This window comes from Saccopteryx leptura, unplaced genomic scaffold (genome assembly GCF_036850995.1).
Source record: "Saccopteryx leptura isolate mSacLep1 unplaced genomic scaffold, mSacLep1_pri_phased_curated manual_scaffold_17, whole genome shotgun sequence".
NCBI lineage: Eukaryota > Metazoa > Chordata > Mammalia > Chiroptera > Emballonuridae > Saccopteryx > Saccopteryx leptura.
Genome location: NW_027095699.1, coordinates 3,820,231 through 3,834,565, shown reverse-complemented (window position 1 = coordinate 3,834,565; position 14,335 = coordinate 3,820,231). Strand labels below are relative to the sequence as shown.

Sequence of the window (14,335 nt, the reverse complement as noted above, 5' to 3'; positions counted from 1 at the left end):
TAAATATTTTATAGGTCTGGACGTTGCTTAAGTTGACAAGGGAGACCAGGGGGAGGGGGAAGGCTCCCTGCCCTCAGTAAACGTCTCCACGGAGGGGCCACCCCTCCCTCCGTGGAAGGAGAGCCACTCTACAGAAGGGAGGGCCCCCTCACTCGGAAGGTCACCAAATCAAAGGAGGGAGACCCTCTGCAGGGAGTTATCCCCTCTCCAGGGAGGAAGCTCCTGTCTAAGGCGAGGCTGGAGTTCCTTTCCAGGGACTGATCCCGCCACAGGGAGGTGTCCTGCCCTGGACTTCCACTCCCAGCTCCGTCCTCGCCCCACGCTGTCCCCGCCCCTCGCTATCTACCCTGCCCCGCGGTGCCCCACCTGCCTCTTCATCGCATCGCCGTCCACCTTGTCCCGCGCAGTTCCATGCCAGGGGCCCTACTTCTCGCTGTCCACGCCCCTTGCAGCCCACGCCCCACGCCGTTCTGCCCCTGCCAGCACCACGCCACGCCCGTGTCCTGCCCCACACCTTTGCGCCTCAGGCCTTCTGCGCCCTCGCTGCCCCACCCACCCCTCGTTGTCCCCCCCCTATGGCGCAACGCCGGCCCCTGCCAGCCCGCACCGCTGCCCGCACCGTGTGGTCTCCCCCGCTCCGTGTACAGCCAAAGCCCTGCCCCACGCACTGCGCCCAGCCAAGAGCCCCGCCCCGCACCGTCCATGCCCCTCGCAGTCCACCCCCCGTGTCGTTTCCGCCCCATGCCATGCCTAAAACAGAAGCGTGCAAAGAAATTCAAAGTAAAGAAATGGGAACAGACACATCCGTGATGCGGAACTACCTTGACAGTTTCTGGCTTCATGCACTCAGATAGCAGCAGAGGAGATAACTTTCTGGCGACTCTTACCTAGCTGTTATTCTCAAGATGCACACGAGGTGGCAGCAGAGAAGCGCGCTTGGAACACATTTACCAGAGACCATACAGTGTGTTCTGTGAAGCAAGTTGCAACAAACTGCAAACCTTTGAAATGATAGAAAGCATGTTTCTGGTCATTACACTTAATCTATAAATCAGTAATAGAAACTAACTAGAAAACCCTTACTTTTTTAAGTTAAGAAATTCACTCCTAAATAACCCCCCCTCAAAATCACAATTCAAGTTACAAAATACTTTAAAATTAATGAAAACAAAAGCTACAGCCCTGGCCGGTTGGCTCAGCGGTAGAGCGTCGGCCTAGCGTGCGGAGGACCCGGGTTCGATTCCTGGCCAGGGCACACAGGAGAAGCGCCCATTTGCTTCTCCACCCCTCCGCCGCGCCTTCCTCTCTGTCTCTCTCTTCCCCTCCTGCAGCCAAGGCTCCATTGGAGCAAAAATGGCCCGGGCGCTGGGGATGGCTCTGTGGCCTCTGCCTCAGGCGCTAGAGTGGCTCTGGTTGCAACATGGCGACGCCCAGGATGGGCAGAGCATCGCCCCCTGGTGGGCAGAGCGTCGCCCCATGGTGGGCGTGCCGGGTGGATCCCGGTCGGGCGCATGCGGGAGTCTGTCTGACTGTCTCTCCCTGTTTCCAGCTTCAGAAAAATGCAAAAGAAAATGGAAAAAAAAAAAAAAAAAGCTACATAAGAAAACCTATGGCAAAATGTAGTGATAAATACATTTTAGGGGGAAAAACCTTAAAATACACAGCCTTTCCACCCATACTAGGAACCAGGATAGTAAATTAAATCCAGAGAAAGTGAAAGAGACAAATGTTCACAGAGACATCTAAAGAGTGTATACCGTATTTCCCCATGTATAAGACATCCGTTTTGAAAAACGTGGGGTCTACAAACTGGATGCGTCTTATACAGTGGTTGTAGCTTTTAACTTGCATTTCCCACTTATTCACATTTATTATCTTTTTCTCAAACTTTGGGCCCCCAAATTAAGGTGCATCTTATACAGGGAGGCATCTTATACATGGGGAAATACGGTACTTTACAACCTTACCAATTTTTTTCCTCTTGGGGTGAGATTTTGAAAAACATAATTCATTCCTCTATACAATTTAAGCTTCAACAACAAAAAAAGCCATTATCATTTTTTTCTATTTTTTAAATTTTAATTATTAATGTTAGAGAAAGGAAGGGGGGGAGACAGACAGATAGTCAGAAACATCAATCTGTTTCTGTATGTGCCCTGACCCAGGATCAATCCTATGACATTAGTGTATGGGTGTGATGCTCTAACTACTGAGCTTTCTGGTGAGAGCAAGCCATTGTCTTTTGGGGCGGGGGTGTAATAGAGAAAAGATGAGGTAATTAAAAAATAACCTATCTGCTGTGGTGACAACACCAGAAGACTTTTCTTTGCTCTTGACAGTCAGGGGCATAAACACTATTTCTAATTGTTTAGCACAAAGTGTCCCCTTTCCTAACATGCACTTTTTCTTGTGCTGTGGCAGCAGTCCAGACTGAGAGACCTGCTAAGCTCTGGGCATCCAGAATTTATCTGAGCCTGGGTCACCACTCACAAGCTAGGTTCTTTTGGTCACAGAACACCTCCCAGGGTATTTGTTTCATCACTTGTAAATTTTCTCAGTTTTATAGCTGAGAACACACATTACTAAAGGACTGAAACTTAGGCCTCAGCTCTGCCTTCCGAGAAGCTGAGATATTGGACCTCGGCACGATCAATCAAAACTGGGACCAAATGCATTGCACTGCCAAATCCAGTGCTTGTCACAACTTATAATTATTTTATTTATATATAAATATTTTTCATTTTGTCTACCCCATGACAGCGTAGTAGTATTCATAAAGACAGAAAGTGAGTCTGTCTCATTCACTATAGGCAACCATGTGTTGAACACAGTACTCGACACATAATAGAAGTACTGTAAGGTATTTTCCACCAAGGAAGAAAGAGGAACATAGCCACCAAGTGTGGACAAGCAAAAGCTTTATTTAGAGCAAATCCTGGGCAAGGTTCACTGGTCCAGGAGACAGGGGCCAGAGTAATCAGGCAGCTTCCCATGGGGGGAGGGTGGTAATTTATAGCATCGGTATGGTGGAGGCGGGTTGATATGACGTGGTGAAATTTCATTGGCTGACAGTCGTTCTTTTTCAAAGTGCTCCTGGGCCCTTTCTTTTGGTGCACATGGGTGTGGGTGGTTCCAGCCAAAGTCCCCGAACTTGGTTCCTCCTGTGACCTTCCCCCATTGCCAACTGACCTCACATTCTGACCTTTTATGTTAGATAGGGGCACCGCTATTCATCTGGCTACTTCCCGCTGGTTAGGGCTGTCGTGGGGAAGGGAGGTCAGAAGGTGGTGGTTCTGAGAGGAGTCGCGTATATATGGGTGTAGCAGCATCTGGTGGACCGTGACTCAGGAAACCTCGCTGATGTGGCCCGGTAAGGATCTAGGAAAAAGAGGAGCAACCATGAGTAATGTGCTGATAACTAGAAGAGGACCTAGGACAGGGGCAGCCCAGGTGAGGATGGGTGGCTGCCACCAGGAGTTAAGTGAGTTGTAGAAGGATTCTTGTGCAGTTTCTCTTGCAGATGGTTGAGAACATTGATGTTTCCTTCCACCAGGCCAGTCACATTGATAGAGTAACAGCATTGCTCCCTGCTTTAACGCACTCTGAGGACAGGTTTCCTGTGTGACGAACAGGAGCAACAGGAGGATCTGCAGGGCCCAACCTTTTCATGAGCCAGAGACGGGTGGGGCCCAGTGGTTCCGACTGCCAGTGGTCCTGCATGGGGGCAAGCTTGAGGCGAGAGACATGATACCAAGGCGTTTGCCCCAGGAGCTTGGCTGCAGTGGGAGTAGTCAGTATTACTGTATGGGGTCCTGTCCACCTGGGCTTTAGGGAGCCAGGCTGGAGCTCCCTCAGAAGAACGCTGTCTCCTGGATGGAGGGGGACTGCTGGGTGTGCTTCATCTGGACCCTCTATGGGAGGAAGGGTCCGGTCCATGTGTTCTCTGTAAAGATGGCAGAGTAAGGATAGAAAGGGGAGGTATATTGCAAGAATAGGGGGGTTGACGGGTAAGTTGTGATTGATTAGAAATGGTCTATAATAAACCAGTTCAAAGAGGTTGAGAATAAGAGGAGGGGGGCTCGTGGGGAGCCCGGCACCCATTTCCAGCCCAAAATGCCAGAGCCAGAGGCAGGAGAGGGCCAGGCCTTCCTGCAAGAAGACCGGGGTTATGCTGTGGGGTCAGGAGCCCTGTAAACCTGGGTGGGGGCCAATGGCCGACAGAGGGTGACCTGACAGGGAAGGGGCTTAAGAACACAGCAGAGAGGGAGGGGCTCCTGGTCGGCAGGGGATGGGGCTTCCTGGAGGGAAGAGACCCAAAGAAGAGGTCTGCAGAGGGACCAGAGAGGGGTCCTGAGAGAGGGGTGCCACCCAGGGTCAGGCAGGAGAGGGAGAGAGAGCTGGGGGTCAGCACAGGAGGAAAGATAGGAGCAGAGCTTTCTCTGGCCAAGAGGACCTGTGCCGTATAGCAGGCGGCACAGAGACTAGGACGGGAGCGCAGATACCAGGAGCCCTGAATGGAAGGGATCTCTGACCATTCCCCAGTTCTCTAGCCAGAGTTCCGTAAATTGGTGAGGGTGTTAAAGATGAAAGTCCCTTCAGGAGGCCACCTGTTTCAATTATCCAGTGGACTCTGGGCCTGGCCACAGTGCAGAAGATGATCAGTTTCTTCTTCTTTAGGGAGAAATAAATGTTTGAGAGATTCTGGATAAAGCATCCCTGGGGTGTTTTTGAGTCAGGTTTAGATTCCTGGACCCCCATGGCCGCCCTCAGCCTCGGAGTGATCAGTGATGAGGATTGGTGTTCCACAACTCAATCTCTGGCCACAGGACAGTCAGGTAGAGCGGAGTGTCCGGGACGTCTTCACGGCCACACATGCAGTGGGAACAGATAGGAGGTTCCTGAGGCAGCTGCGATTATGGACCGAGAGTCTCAGAGGCAGAAAGAACTGAGGGGAGGCTAAAGGCTGGGGACTTACCGCACCAAGTGCCAAACTGGGTGGGAGGTTGGAGGTTCTGTTCTTCCAGGAAGAAAAGGGGAGAGGAGCAGCCCTCACAAGCTTCAAGCTCCTCCCAGGTTTTGGCATCAAATGTAAGGTATTTTCTGCCAAGGAAGAAAGAGGGATGTAGCCACCAAGTGTGGACAAGCAAAAGCTTTATTTAGAGCGAATCCCAGGTGAGGGTCACTGGTCCACGAGACAGGGGCCAGGAAGTCACACAGCTTCCCCCACTGGAGGGTAACTTATAGCATCGGAATGGTGATGGCGGGTTGATATGACATGGAGAGATTTCATTAGCTAACAGACAGCCATTCTTTTACAAAGTGTTCCTGCACTGCATTTTTGGCAGGCATGGGTGTGGGTGGTTCCAGCCAAAGTCACAGGACCTGGTTCCTCATGAGACCTTCCCCCATTGCCAACCTACCTCACAAGTAAATAAGTGTTTATTGGATAAGAGAATACTCATTTGTATATATAATATATACAGATATACACAAATGACAGACAGACACACATGGACACAGAAATATGCTCATGTGCAATGCACATCTATGCACACAGATGTACACACACCCAATCTACCTGGGTACATATAGAGAAATATAATAGGTACACAGAGAATATGGGAAGAAAATTCCACAATATTAACAGTAAATACCTCTGTATGGAAAATTTGTTGTTTTGTTTTTCTTATAATTTTTTCTAGCATTTCTGCAATAACAATACACTTTTTATAATAAAAAAGCTGTTAAAATTCAATATATTTGTCAAATCAAAGGACATCATATTTTATAATAAATTAAGGAGATTTAAATTTAAAAAGTTAAAAAGACAGAAGTAAAAATAGTAGAATGGGAAGTCATTGAGTTCAGGGACATGAGTTCCTAGCACAGTGCCTGGTATATGATGTGCACTTTCAAAGGCTTTATGAAAGCACAGCAGAAAGAAAAGAAGGAAAACAAGATGAAAAGAAGGGTGACAGAGAAATCTGGGGAGGGAAAGAGGAAGAGAGAAAGAAATAGAGAAAAACAAATCATAGCTAGAGAGAAAAAATATGGTCAAGGAAAGAGAGAGATTCATCAGAATTATACACATTCACATTCTTTGAATCCCAAGTTTATAATAAAAGTTCTCAGCATTTACCAAGCATTCAGAAAATATTTTTAGGGTATTAAAAAATACATGGAACTTACTAGCTCCACAAAGTTGAATTTCTTGGACTCTTGAAATTCTTGTATTTGATAAACGTAATCAAGGAAGGACTTGAATAAACTGTGCCTCTCTTTGTCCACCTGCAGGTCTACCTGTAGAATGATAGCAAATGTCACAAATTAGTACTGTATTCATGCAAGTCAGTGCTTATGGAGTGAACAGAATGCTGGAACTAGAGGAGAGTTTAGGCACCATGGTGTGATCTGATCCCTTTATTTTACAAATAGGGAACAGGAAGCCAAGAGACAAAACCGACTACTACAAGAGTTCTGATTTCTGGTCCTACAAGTAAGAGGTTTGGAAGCTATCATGCCCATCCTCACAGGACAAAAAGACTAAACAAGGTGAAAATAAACTACTCCTCCTGGATCCAACAACTAATTGAAGTCAGAGGGAAAACCAATGTCTCAAAAATTGTATACACATTCGAATATGAGGAATAAGAGCATATCAGAGCAAAAGCCTGTTGCTGCAGCCAACATGAGACTTTATTTAAGAACTCTCCAGTGGGTCCAAGATGGTGGCACATGTGGACGCTGGGCTTGCACCCTCCCAAAACCCATCAGTGTACCCCTTTACTTAGAAGAGCAGTTCTCAACCTGTGGGTTGCAACCCCGGCGGGGGTCGAACGACCAAAACACAGGGGTCGCCTAAAGCAATGAGAATACATTCCAAATCATAACTGTAGCAAAATTACAGTTATGAAGTAGCCACCAAAATTATTTTTTGGTTTGGGGTCACTGCAACATGAGGAACTGTATTGCGGGGTCACGGCATTAGAAAGGTTGAGAACCACTGACTTAGAACAATTCCTCCTAAGATACAACTGAGAAACAAACAGCTTCTCTACAACAAGTGAGAAAGACAGAAAGAGAGGAAGCAAGAGAGAGACAGAGAGAGAGAGAGAGAGAATGCATAGAGAAGGCTGAGGAACCATGAGAGCTCTGCAGTAGGTGAAGGAACAGCTCAGGACCTAAGTGACCAGTGAGCACCACTGTTTACACCTCCCGGGCATGTGGATAGAAGACAGAATCTCCATCCAGGCTCTATGGCCACCCGCAGGGCACTGCAGAACATCCCCAGCCACCCCTCCTGGAGCTAAATACAACAGAATAAGGAGGGCAGCTTAGCTTGTGTAAAGAGAGCTGCTCTTCCCAGGTACCGACCCAGCAGGTAGGTATGGCAGGGTGACATTTCATCCACTGAGCTGCATGTGCATGTGGGCCTCCCCCTTCTACAGAGAGTGCAGAGCTAGCAAAAAACTCTGGTACCAGCTGCAGGCCTATTCCACGCAGAGAAAGTGCAGAGATAGTTAGTGGGTCACTACTGGCATTACCCCTCCTGGAAACCGGGGAGCCAGCAAATGGGCTATGGTCTGCACACTGGACTGTCTGATCAGAGAAAGTGCAGAGATTGGGGGCACTGCTGTATGCACTGGTTGGGCTGCTCTACCCAAGAAAGCACAAAGCTAGCAAAACATTGTGGCCCAGTGTGGAGTGAGGGGGGCAATGCTGTGCATGTGCACAGGGCTGCCAAGCTCCAAGAAGGTAAAGAATGAACAAATTAAGGCTGTGTGTGCACCCAGGCTACCCCACCAGGACAAAGGGTGGATCTAATGGGGGGTGAGATACAAGAAAGCAATCAGGTAACCCAGTCCAGACCGTGCTATGACAACAGATAAATTAACACAGGACACACAGAGCACACACCATGCAGCCCCTTTTACACCAGGCAGCCCTGCCCAGATTAAAAGCAAGGAGGCTCACACACCCCAGACTGCCCATTCAGAACCCACTCCTTCAGGCCAGGTGACAGGACAGGCACTGCAAGCACCTCCCCCCAACTACAACTTGCAGGCTGAAACTGTTCAACACACAATGTAACAAAGACAACATGTTCAAGACTGAGCAAGATGACTATTCCATTCAACTCAAAGGAACAAAAACAGGATGTCAAACAAAATGGGGAGACATAACAATATACCCCCAAATCAGGAGTAGTCAATCTTTTTATACCTACTGCCCACTTTTGTATCTCTGTTAGTAGCAAAATTTTCTAACTGCCCACTGGTTCCACAGTAATGGTGATTTATAAAGTAGGAAAGTACTTTACTTTATGAAATGTATAAAGCAGAGTTACAGCAAGTTAAAGCATATAATAATAATTACTTACCAAGTACTTTATGTTGGATTTTCGCTAAGTTTGGCAGAATAAATCTTTATAAAACAACTTACTATATTGTACTTAAAACTATGTCATCACAGCACCGTTTGGTTGCTCCACTACCGCCCACCAGGAAAGCTGGAACGCCCACTAGTGGGAGGTAGGGACCAGGTTGACTACCACTGCCCCAAATGAAGGAACAAGAAAAAAACTCCGGAGAAATATCCTAATGAAATGGAGATGAGTAATAGAACAGATAACAAACTCAAAGCAAACAGTCATCACGATGTTCAATAAACTTGAGAGTAGAATAGAGGAACTCAAGAGAGCGCTTGAACAACAAGAAGATGTAATAAGCTCATCCGGCGGGAGTGCGTACTCACTAGTTTGAGCATGGGATCATAGACATGACCCAGTGGTCTTCGGTTGAGCCCAAAGTTCGCTGGCTTAAAGCCCAAGTGGCTGGCTTGACAAGGGGGGGGGGTTGTCACTGACTTGGCTGGAGTCCCCGGCCTGGCCCGTCCTTGCGTTCCAGGGGCTGGCCCCACCTATCCCCTCTTGGGAAGCTCCAACGCGAATGCGCGCCCGTGGGCCAAGCAGTGAGCCTGAGCGCCGTCTCCCACGCAGGCATGTCGGGGCTGAGCATGCGGGGCGGTCGGAGCACGGAGAGGACAAGAGCCCGCGGGCGGCGCAAAGGGCGGGGCAGGGTGGGGGCAGCCAGGACCCAGCGGGCGAGGGGCGGTTCCTACGGCCACTGCGCAGGGTCACGTGGCCGCATCCCCCACCCCCTTGCCCCAGACCCCCGCGCAAGCAGGAATGTCCGCGACTAATTCTTCCGGGAGGAGTGGCCACCATGGGCGACTAGGGAATGACGCGATGCCGCAACGTGGAGAGGAACCCGGACGCGCTGCTGCACACAGGTGACGGGGCGCGGGAACCCGGCGGGGATGGGGGTGCGGGAACCGGGCGGGAACCGCGGGCGGCACAGGGGGCGGCCGAGTGTCGGGGCTGCTCCTTCAAGCGCTTCGCTTTGCGGACCACGATTTTGTTTCTCCCCAGGCCTCGGAGCACTTCTGACCGCTTTCCTGGTTCACCGCTGGCACGCCACCAGACCCCCGGCGGAAGACACTGAGGACTCGCATGAAGAATGGACTCGGAGGCAGTGAGGTGAGGGGCCACAGGCACGGTGCTGCCCTTTAGAAACCCACCCAGGGTCAGGTCCCCGGCGTGTCAACAGCTAACAAGGGACAGAGCTTGCGTTTAGCAAACAAGCGAGATGCAAACAGTGCCTTGTGCATTAAGGGGCGATTTGCTACACTGCTTCCATATGTAAATAATTACATGTATTTATAGATGTGTTAATGGAGCAAGAACAGTATAAAAGTATAAAAGCACTTAAGAAACAACTCATTCAGAGCACTTGTCATCACAAGAGGAGGAGGAAGGTCTGGCAGGTGAGCAGTGCTTCAGAACCGGGCTGTCTGGGCAGCGCCGGCCACATTGCAGACAGGAAAGAATCATGGTGATTAAGGCAGCTGGGGTTGTGGGCCAGGGTAGGGACCATTGTATAAGGCCCTGTGTCAGCCATCTCTTCAGTGTGTCTGGTTTCATGAGGGTGTGGTCAGTAAGGTCCTTCTGCTTTTATGGGTCTAGCACTGAAACACAGCTGAAGTCCAGGTGTGATCTCTAACTTGACCCAAATGGTTTCTGTGGTTTACAGATCTGAGGCTCTGTTCCCAAGACTGGTGCTGACCAGACTCTGATGATTAAGGAAGGGCAAGGATGGTTAAATGTGTAAAGGTGAAAGGATAATAAGGAAAGGAGGCAAGGTGGTCACTGTATCATTAGACTAGACAAGACCATTCTGAAACAAGAAGACAGAAAGGAGCCCTGGCCAAGTTGCATAATTTGTTAGGGAGTCGGCCCCCTACACCAAGGTTGTGGGTTTGGTGTCCAGTCAGGGCCCATATAAGAATCAACCACTGAAGCCTGACCAGGTGGTAGCACAGAGGATAGAGCATCAACCTGGGATGATGAGGACCCAAGTTCCAAACCCCAAGGTTGTGGCTTAAGGATGGGTTCACCAGCTAGCTTGAGTGTGGGGTTGCTGGCTTGAGCATGAAATCGTGGACATGACCCATGGTCACAGGCTTGAGCCCAAGGTTTCAGGTTTGAGCAAGAGGTCACTGGCTGAGCTAGAGTCCCCTGGTCAAGGCACATATGAGAAAGCAATCAATGAACAACCAAGATGCTGCAGCTATAAGTTGATGCTAATCATCCTTCTCCCTTCCTGTCTTTCTGCCTCTCTAGCTAAAAACAAAGAAAAGAAAAAAGAGAGAATAATCAACTACTAATTGCATAAATGAGTGCAACAACAAATTAATGTTTCTCTCTCACTCTCTTCCCTCCTCTCTCTCTAAAGTCAATAAAAATATTTAATTTATTGATTTCAGAGAGAAGAGTGAGAGAGAGAGAGAAAGAAAGAAGGAGGAGGCAAAGAGGAGCAGAAAGCATCAACTTGTAGTAGTTGCTTCTTGTATGTGCCTTGACCAGGCAAGCCTGGGGTTACAAACTGGTGACTTTAGTGTTCAAGGTCACTGCTGTATCCACTGTGCCATCACAGGCTAGGCAAATTTTTTTAATTTTTTTTTAAAAAGAAGACAGAAAGGAGAAAGTATTATGTTAAAGAAATGGATTTTCTGCCCAGTTAAGTGACCTTTACTATATTTTTGACATAAATAGCCAATTTTTTCCTTTTTCTTTTTTATTTTAGTGAGAGATAGAGAAGGAGGGACAGACTGGCTCAAACAGAGAGAGATGAGAAGCATCAGTTCTTCATTGCAGCTCCTTAGTTGTTCATTGATTGCTTTCTCATATGTGCCTTGACTGGGGGGCTACAGCAGAGTGAGTGACCCCTTGCTCAAGACAGCTACCTTGGACTGGGCCAGCAACCATGGGGTCATGCTTATAATTCCACACTAAAGCCGGCAACCCTGTGCTCAAGCTGGTGAGCCTGCACAAAAGCCAGATTAGCCTGCACTGAAGCTGGCAGCCTCGGGGTTTCAAATCTGGGTCCTCAGCATCACAGTCCATTCTGGAGAAGTAAGACCCTCTGGAAAACACTCTAGGTGAAAATTGGTAAGAGAGAGTCATTTGTAGATTTCAGTTCCTCTCAGTCCTCTAGAAAGGCTAATAAGTATGGCCTAGGTATGTGGGGTGAACTTTGGATAGTTCTGGATTTAAGCTCTACTAAACTGAGAGTGAATTTAGCACTGGAGCTTTGGGCAAATCTTACAGATTTTCTGAGCTCTTGAATGTTAATGTGTAAGGTGAATATACCTTACGTGCATATATTCTTTGACAATATTCAATTCAATTTTATTTGTGTATGTATTTATTTATTTTTTAGGTAAGATGAGGGGAGATAGTGAGGCTGACTCCCATATGCACCCTTACCAGGATCTACCCGGCAACCCCAATTCTCGAGTACTGAGCTGTTTCTTAGCACCTCAGGATGATGTGCTCCAGCTAACTGAGCCGTCCTCAATGCCCAGGGCCAAGGCTAGAACCAATTGAGTCATTGGCTGCAGAAAAAGAAGGGAGAGAGAGAGGTAGACAAGGAGATGGTCACTTCTCCTAAGTACCCTGATTGGAACCAAAGCTGAAACATACACTAGGCCAACGCTCTATCCACTGAGCCACTGGCTAGGGCATAAATTCAATGTAAAAGCACTGACACAAGTTGTCCAATAAATACATCTCTGATAATAGTGACCATACGCTGTTGGTGTTGTATACATGGCCTTTCCTCAATACCTTACATATACTGTGCCCTTAATAAATATTTTATGAATAACTAAATGTTGGTAAGTTATACCTCATAATGGGAAGATCTAGAAACAAAAATTGAATTGGCCATCTGTAGTCAGTGTACAGGATTACTATTATAGAGGCTCTCTGAGCCAATAGTTGACAAAAAATAAATATACCAGAGTATATATGACAGGTGATAATTTGATGGGAGGAGATTGTGTGTGTTCTGACAAAATAGAGACTAACACTGCAGACTCCACCAAACTCACTCTTCTCCAACTTAGAACCAGGAGAAAGGAGACTGAAGTAAAGATCTATAACCTACGAGAAAGAAAAGGCCATGTGTATCAAGAGGTCAGCAAGCCCCAGGATGATGACTACCTCTGTAAGTGACCCCCACAAAGCATGTTATCTCTTCATACAATAATGTCATCTGGTCATTTGGCCCTTAGAGCATTCCATTCCCCTAGGGCAGTGGTTCTCAACCTTTCTAATGCCATGACCCCGCAATACAGTTCCTCATGTTGCAGTGACCCCAAACAATTTTAGTGGCTACTTCATAACTGTAATTTTGCTACAGTTATGATTCAGAATGTAAATACCTGATATGCATTATGTATTTTCTGACCCCAGGTTGAGAACCGCTGCTCTAGGGACCTGCACTGCAGAATTGAGGCTCAATGATGTGAGTGCCTGGGCTTTCTCTGAAACTCTATATGTCCAGGAACATGCAGTACACTTTCCCTAATCCCTGTTACTCTCACCCCCAGATTGTGAGAAGTGTCAGAACTTCTTCATTGACAGTTGTGATGTGCATGGGCCCCCTACATTTGTAAAAGACAGTGCAGTGGATAAGGGGCATCCGAACCATGCAGCCCTCACTCTGCCCCCTGGTTTGAGAATCAGACCATCGGGCATCCCTGAGGCTGGTCTTGGAGTGTGGAACGAGGTATCTGCTCTGCCAGTGGGTCTACATTTTGGCCCTTATAAGGGACAGATCACAGAAGATGAAGAGGCAGGCAACAATGGATACTCCTGGCAGGTGAGAAGTATTTACCTCTTCTCCTGTCTTGTGGCTTCCCACATCCCTCCCATGGCTTGGTGGGACCTGTCTTTCTACATACTAGGACATGGATGGAGACAATATGGTTAGCTCTGGGTACTGAGTGGACTGTGTAGAGACAATGGAGCTCCTGTTGAGGATCACAGGTTAAGTGGGAGCAAAGTGGTACAGACACAAAGGAATGCCTCCTCCCGGCCCTGAGTGGACAGGTCAACTCAGATGTGATGAGTAATGAAAAATATCATGTGGTCATGAGTGGCAATGCATGCAAGCTGAAAGAGCTTTGTTGACAGTAGAGTAAAATAATTCTTCTATTACCTCCACATCTATAAAAAGCCTTTATATTTTCTTCCTAAAACACAGATCACCAAAGGGAGAAACTGTCATGGTATGTGGATGAGAAGGATGAATCCTGGGCCAACTGGATGAGGTAAGGCCAAGAAGTTTCTGGGAGTCACAGAGAACAATTATCCCTCTCAGGCCCATACATCTTTCCTTCTCATCATGCCTCCCTCAGTGGTCTCCCTCAATCCTTTGTTCCTCTTTTTTCTCCATTTGGTGCTCTGTCAAAGCAAGAGGTATTTAGCAGAAAAAGGAGACAAAAATATAGTATATGCCCTCAAAATATAATTCTCTATGCTGGGCAAAATTTAGGCACTGGAAAAAAATTTTGATAACCTGGATTACACTTTAATTAATGTAATGAACATTATTTAAGCCCTTCCTATATTTCAGTTTAGAGGAAGGTATTCATTACATAGATCATATGGAGATCATCTTCTTATGGAGGACTAATTGGAGAAAGAGTGAAACAATTGATTTTAGAAATGTTTAACTATAATTTTTCTATTTTTTGAGAAGTGCACAGTGCCAGGATACCTAAAACTGTGAGGGCAGCAAATTATCCCAGCCTACCTTCTAACTAGAGTTCTGAAGCCTGCAGAGCAATGATCATGGGCCACTTCCCTGAGGGGCTCTTTTATCAGAGGCTACAGAATATGAATAAGCTATTATTGTTCTTTATGATTTTGCTAAGACAAAGAGACCTCCAAGCCCTGGTCAGTTGGCTCAGTGGTAGAGCATCAGCC

At 47.5% G+C, this 14,335-nt stretch overlaps 1 pseudogene; it reads left to right on the top strand.

The window, feature by feature from the left end:
* Positions 1 to 9,309: 9,309 nt before the first annotated feature.
* Positions 9,310 to 14,335, top strand: part of LOC136386857 (histone-lysine N-methyltransferase PRDM9-like) — a 962,510-nt pseudogene continuing 957,484 nt past the window's right edge.